The sequence below is a fragment of the Cibotium barometz genome, chromosome 15 (genome assembly GCF_041138505.1).
Source record: "Cibotium barometz isolate CiBa-2024 chromosome 15, ASM4113850v1, whole genome shotgun sequence".
Taxonomy (NCBI): Eukaryota; Viridiplantae; Streptophyta; class Polypodiopsida; order Cyatheales; family Cibotiaceae; genus Cibotium; species Cibotium barometz.
In genome coordinates, this window is record NC_141060.1 from 26,284,192 (window position 1) to 26,291,512 (window position 7,321).

Sequence of the window (7,321 nt, forward strand, 5' to 3'; positions counted from 1 at the left end):
TCTTGACCAGCCTCGGTTCGATTTAAATAGTGAGCTTCAGGTATGGTGGCCAAGGAAGCGGCCTATGAGTGAAGCGCTAGGTGACCTGCAAAGGATCCTGGAGGGTGCTAACCATACGGTGCTCGGGCTCTGGGTCACCGAAGATACCCACACGTGCATCGGGGAAGATATTGAAACAAGGAGTAAGAGTTGTTTTTTGAGCCGAAGCATGGATCTGGTTGATTGACCTTGCTAATCTCAATGGATGAGTCCATGGCTCTTTTATATGGATCTATTGGTTGCTCTTGCTGATCTTCAACGGAGATTCCATCTTGATTTTTATAATTGAATATATTGCCGGATACTATGAGCTAGGAACTATCGAAAAGGCCCCTGAGTGGACAGGTGGTGAGCGTTCTGGTTACCAATGATACCAGAGGCCACTAATGAAGGAATGAGTGGAAATTAGGATTCAATCGGATATTTTGGAGGATTATGATCAGTAACACTATGATTTCATTAAATGATTGTTTTAAAGACAGTTGAATCTGTTAAAAAAAAGGCAATTTCATATTGGGTGTGTAAGTGGTGTGATTAGCTTTAAATTTGCATGAGTATCCAGCTAGGGGGCTTGGGAACTCTTTTCCCTAGTACCCGAGACAAAACCTAACCGAATTTCTAATTGGATCCCATCACTACAATGGTTGGGCGGTTGGTTAACCTATGGGACTAAATGGGGGGGTTAGTAGGCTGGACTGATGGATCCGTAAAATGAGACTCAATTCTATTATAGTACGATAGATGAAGTAAAACCCGGATAGTAATTGTTCTATGGAAAAGAATCAACAGTTGTGCCTCTCAATGAGGAAAAAGGCATTGGTCTCTATGATTCAAGTGTAAGTTTCTTCCTTGATTTGATCGAGTGTCTTTACAGGTTCGATTGGATCAGTTTGGTTAGTGATGACCTTGACTACGTTAGAGTAAAAATATCCCAGCGGAATAGCCCGTGCTTTCCGAGCGAGGGAAGTTTTTTCCAGGTTTGGTTTTGGAAGAACCGAGGGATTAGTCTCTTGTCTGGATATCCATGGGTGCCCGAGTAAGAGGACCCTACACTGCGCAAGGAGTGCTACTTCCATTGCTAGCACCCCTGAATCCGTTGTGTGGAGGGGACAGGGATCTTTCAGCTGGTATCAGAGTGAATTGACTAAAGTGGATCAACTGAGAAGCCAAAATGTCAAAAATTTATGAAGTAACAGTAAAAGGTTGGAATTGTGTGATGAAATTCATACAAATTGATATTCAGACTGAAATTCATAAATTGGTAATTGGGTCTTCAGATGGAAGTACCGCAATTATATGGAATCCCTGACTTGCTTGAGGCCTAGACATGATGGTATTTACCTAATAATTCCAAGGACCATGACTACCCGTATATACCGAGGGTATAACTGCAGCTCTTTACTGGCAGTATATACGAGTAAATCTAAGACCTTGAAATTATAAGCAAAAATGCTATCCAGATGATGAATTCGAATGTGGTTGATATGATTTTAAAATTCTAGTTGAGAATTGATGAGTTGATTTGGATTCTGATTGAAAAATGATGATTCTTGAATTTTGGTTGAAAAGCAATAAGTTGAACAAAACCACAATGAGGATGATTGGGACGAGTCCCTGTGATGATGTTCGTAAACTGGGATGACAATAATGACTTCACCAAATCACTATGAGATTAGTGGATTGTGCTGATGACAGATTGCTACTATTAACACTTGACCCAATGGATCAAGTTAAGGGATAACAAATTAAAAATCTGTATAATTGAAATTCTAATAAAAGACTGTTCAGATGGAAATTTTGGTCTAATGGACCATTATTGTGTTTAAGGATATATGATTTGAATGAATTGTTATCTGATAATGAGTTCTATATAAGGGATCTTTATCCAATGATTCTGTTGAGTTGACCAGACTATAAGGAACCCCGGAATCAGTTGGATCTTAAGGGAAAGAGTTGTCCTCTAGTTTGCAAGATGAGGACATCTCACATTTTTTTTAGTGGGGTAGGACGTAAGATTCTTCCCTCCATCTTTTGAGGTGTGAAGGTGTAAGAACCTCCCCTTCTGATCTTATAATTATTCCCCTCTCTGAAATAAAAAAAAGATCCTGTTTTACCCTATTTTGGCTTGGAGAGAGAAAATGTCTAGAGGGAGGTAATCCAAAATTGAGATATTTTTGGATATAAAAATCCTCCTAGTGTCTAAAATGGTTTTCCCTGAAACATAAATTCAAAAAGAACTTTCCAATGTGCAATTGGAATTAATTGAAAATAGGTATAAAGGACCTTAACCTAAGGGTCTAGATTTTCAGAAATTTTTGGATTATGGTCTAATTAAGGTTCCTATGGGCCAATAAGATCAGTCCAGGTGAGGGGAGGAGATAAATCCAATTTATAAAAGAAAAATACCCAAAAATGAGTAAATGCCCACATAAGATGAAGAGTTGACTGAGTACAAGGTTTATGAGTAAAAAACTATGAATATTACTAAAAAAAATGAGATATTATGGGTATAATGATACATTTTTGACACCTTGGTAAGGAGAAGGGGGCTCTTCAAGGAGGCGCCTATTTCACATGTGTGGAGGAGTTTTAAACTCAAAAATAATAAGATATTTTTATCTCTCCTTTGTCTTGGATCAAACCAAAATAAAAAATAATAAGCTATTTTTATCTCTCCTCTCTCCTGGATCAAACCAAATCAAAAATAATAAGATATTTTTATCTCTCCTCTCTCTTGGATCAAACCAAATCAAAAAGGGAGCCAAACTAGTCCAAATCTTGTCCAAATTCAGTCAAACTAAACCTGGAAAATTCTAGAAACTAGTTGGACTTGGTTAGAGGCCTCCCTCACCTATAAATAGACCCTTTTCCCTTTGTAAACAAATATGAGAACTATACCATGCCAGTAGTATTCTGAAAAAATGATATTTTCTATTATCCTCTACAGTTTGGAGAGAATGGAGTTTCTCTCTCTCTTCAACCTTCTTTGGAGCCTTCCTCAATATACTAACCAATTGATTGGTTGGGGGCCTCTCCAATGACTAAAGAATCAAGCAAAACAAGAGGAAAAGTGTGAGTTTATGGTCTTTTTCTTAATCTCTAAATGTTTCTCACTTCTCCACCCCTCTCAAGCTTGAGAAGTATTCAATTGAATGGCTCTTTAATGCAATTGAATCTCTCTAATGAAATTTAGTGATAAATTTTATAAAGTTTCCATTTATGCTTAAATTAAATGTTTTTTTAAGCATATCTCTCTCTTCCCCAAAGAATGGTCATTCCTATGACCTATTATATATTCAAATGATGCTTCTCATGAAGCATATCTCAAATCAAAAAGTAAATTCTATGCTTGTCAAATTTGAGGCCAAAGAAATGGCTTCTTAATGTTTTTATGCTATTTAAATTATGAAAAACTTGAGAATCAAGTCCATAATTAGATACTGATCCAAATAATAGTTATTCTATCATATGGTATTATTAAACTTATGCTTTCAAAATTATTAAAAATTATCAATAATAGCAGCGGAGCTATGGCAAAATTTATGAAAAATTAACACATAAATCATTTTCATTCATAATATGAAAAGAGGACTTCCTACCATATTCTAGGATTAATCATCCAAGGTTAATTGAAAAATTCTCATCATAACCATGCAAAAACTGATTTTAATGTTTATGTATAAATAGTTAATCAGCAAAAAGAGAAATTTCTAGTAATTCATTTTCATGATGAAAGAGGAATTCCCACCATATCTGGAATCCAATCATTTGGAGGAGAAAATTGGAATTCCTAGCATATTGGAATTATTGGATATTTTTTTTAAATTCAAAGATGAATTTTAGATAAACTTATTTTATCTATGAGAAATAATTAGATGGTAAAAGAGGAATTCCTATGACATTTGGAATTCCATCATTTAGATAGGAAAAGAAAAAATTCCTAGCATATTGAAATTATTAGATATTTTATTTAAATTCAAAGATAAATTTTAGATAAATTTATTTTATCTATGAGAAATAATTAGATGGTAAAAGAGGAATTCCTATTACATTTGGAATTCCATCATTTAGATGGGAAAAGAGAAATTCCTAGCATATTGGAATTATTGGATATTTTATGTAAATTCAAAGATAAATTTATTTTATCTATGAGAAATAATTAAATGGTAAAAGAGGAATTCTTATGACATTTGGAATTCCATCATTTAGATGGGAAAAGAGAAATTCCTAGCATATTGGAATTATTAGATATTTTATTTAAATTCAAAGAGAAATTTTAGATAAATTTATTTTATCTATGAGAAATATTTAAATGGTAAAAGAGGAATTCCTATGACATTTGGAATTCCATCATTTAGATGGGAAAAGAGAAATTCCTATCATATTGAATTAATGGATATTTTAGTTTAGATGAAATTATTTTATGAGAAATATTTGAAGATAAAAGAGGAATTCCCATGACATTGGAATGAAAATAATTAAATGCAAAAACTGGAATTCCCATGGTATTTGAGATCCAAGAAATTAAATGGGAAGAAGATGAATTTTTAGTATAATTCGATTTATGATTATTTATCAAAAGTGAAAATATGGGTAGAATTGATTTCTGTAAATCCCATGAGTTCTTTTATTCAAAAGAGGAATATTGAATATAATTCAATTGAGGAATTGAGAAGGAATATGAAAATAGTCGTCGAGAAAATGAATCTTTATCTAAGCCAAGTAATTGGCAGAAATTTAGAAAAAGACCCATTATCAGTATCAAAGTAGGAAAAGCTACTAAATGGAAATAGAATGTGGAATGGATGTGATAAGATGTAAACGGGATGCGATAGGATGTGAATGGATGTGATAAGATGTAAATGAGAGGTGATAAGATGTAAATGGGTTGTGATAGGATGTGGTGTAATGAAAATGAATGTGGATGAGATGTGAAGTAAATGGATGTGGATGTGAATGATGAGATGAGAATGAGAAGAGAGGATATGTGAAAGGGTGAGATGGGAAGTAAATGGATGTGGATGTGTATGTGATGAAAATGGATGTGAATGTGTACCCCTCTCTGAAATAAAAGAAAAATCTTGTTTTACCCTATTTTGGCTTGGAGAGAGAAAATGTCTAGAGGGAGGTAATCCAAAATTGAGATATTTTTTGATATAAAAATCCTCCTAGTGTCTAAAATGGTTTCCCCTGAAATAGAAATTCAAAAAGAACTTTCCAATGTGAAATTGGAACTAATTAAAAATAGGTATAAAGGACCTTAACCTAAGGGTCTAGATTTTCAGAAATTTTTAGATTATGGTCCAATTAAGGTTCCTATGGGCCAATAGGATCAGTCCAAGTGTAGGGAGGATATAAATCCAATTTATAAAAGAAAAATATCCAAAAATGAGTAAATGCCCACATAAGATGAAGAGTTGACTGAGTACAAGATTTATTAGTAAAAAACTATGAATATTACTAAAAAAATGAGATATTATGAGTATAATGATACATTTTTGACACCTTGGTAAAAGGAGAAGGGGGCTCTTCAAGGAGGCACCTATTTCACATGTGTGGAGGAGTTTTAAACTCAAAAATAATAAGATATTTTTATCTCTCCTCTCTCCTGGATCAAACCAAATCAAAAAGGGAGCCAAACTGGTCCAAATCTTATCCAAATTCATCTTAGCTAAACCCGAAAAATTCTAGAAACTAGTTGGACTTGGTTACAGGCCTCCCTCACCTATAAATAGACCCTTAGCCCTTTGTAAAAGAATATGAGAACTATATCATGCCAGTATTATACTGAAATAATGATATTTTCTATTATCCTCTACAATTTGGAGAGAATGGAGTTTCTCTCTCTCTTCAACCTTCTTTGGAGCCTTCCTCAATATACTAACCAATTGATTGGTTGGGGGCCTCTCCAATGACTAAAGAATCAAGCAAAACAAGAGGCAAAGTATGAGTTTATGGTCTTTTTCTTAATCTCTAAATGTTTTTCACTTCTCGACCCCTCTCAAGCTTGAGAAGTATTCAATTGAATGGCTCTTTAATGCAATTGAAGCTCTCTAATGAATTTTAGTGATAAATTTTATAAAGTCTCCATTTATGCTTAAATTAAATGTTTTTTTAAGCATATCTCTCTCTCCCCCAAAGAATGGTCATTCCTATGACCTATTCTATATTCAAATGATACTTCTCATGAAGTAATTCTTAAATCAAAAAGTAAATTCTATGCTTGTCAAATTTAAGACCAAAGAAGTGGCTTTTTAATGCTTTTATGCTATTTAATTTATGGAAAACTTGGGAATCAAGTCCATAATTGGATATTGATCCAAATAATAGTTATTCTATCATATGGTATTACTAAACTTATGCTTTCAAAATTATTGAAAATTATCAGTAATAGCAGCGGAGCTATGGCAAAATTTATGAAAAATTAACACATAAATCATTTTCATTCATAATATGAAAAGAGGACCTTCTACCATATTCTAGGATTAATCATCCAAGGTTAATTGAAAAATTCTCATCATAACCATGCAAAATTTGATTTTAATGTTTATACATAAATAGTTAATTATCAAAAAGAGAAATTTCTAGTAATTCATTTTTATGATGAAAGAGGAATTCCCACCATATCTGGAATCCAATCATTTGAATGAGAAAAGTGGAATTCCTAGCATATTGAAATTATTGGATATTTTATTTAAATTCAAAGATGAATTTTAGATAAATTTATTTTATCTATGAGAAATAATTAGATGGTAAAAGAGGAACTCCTATGACATTTGGAATTCCATCATTTAGATGGAAAAAGAGAAATTCCTAGCATATTGGAATTATTGGATATTTGATTTAAATTCAAAGATGAATTTTAGATAAATTTATTTTATCTATGAGAAATATTTAAATGATAAAAGAGGAATTCCTATGACATTTGGAATTCTATCATTTAGATGGGAAAAGAGAAATTCCTAGCATATTGGAATTATTGGATATTTTATTTAAATTCAAAGGTAAATTTTAGATAAATTTATTTTATCTATGAGAAATATTTAAATGGTAAAAGAGGAATTCCTATGACATTTGGAATTCCATCATTTAGATGGGAAAAGAGAAATTCCTATCATATTGAATTAATGGGTATTTTAGTTTAGATGAAATTATTTTATGAGAAATATTTGAAGATAAAAGAGGAATTCCCATGACATTGGAATGAAAATAATTAAATGCAAAAAGAGGAATTACCATGGTATTTGAGATCCAAGAAATTGAATGGGAAGAAGATGAATTT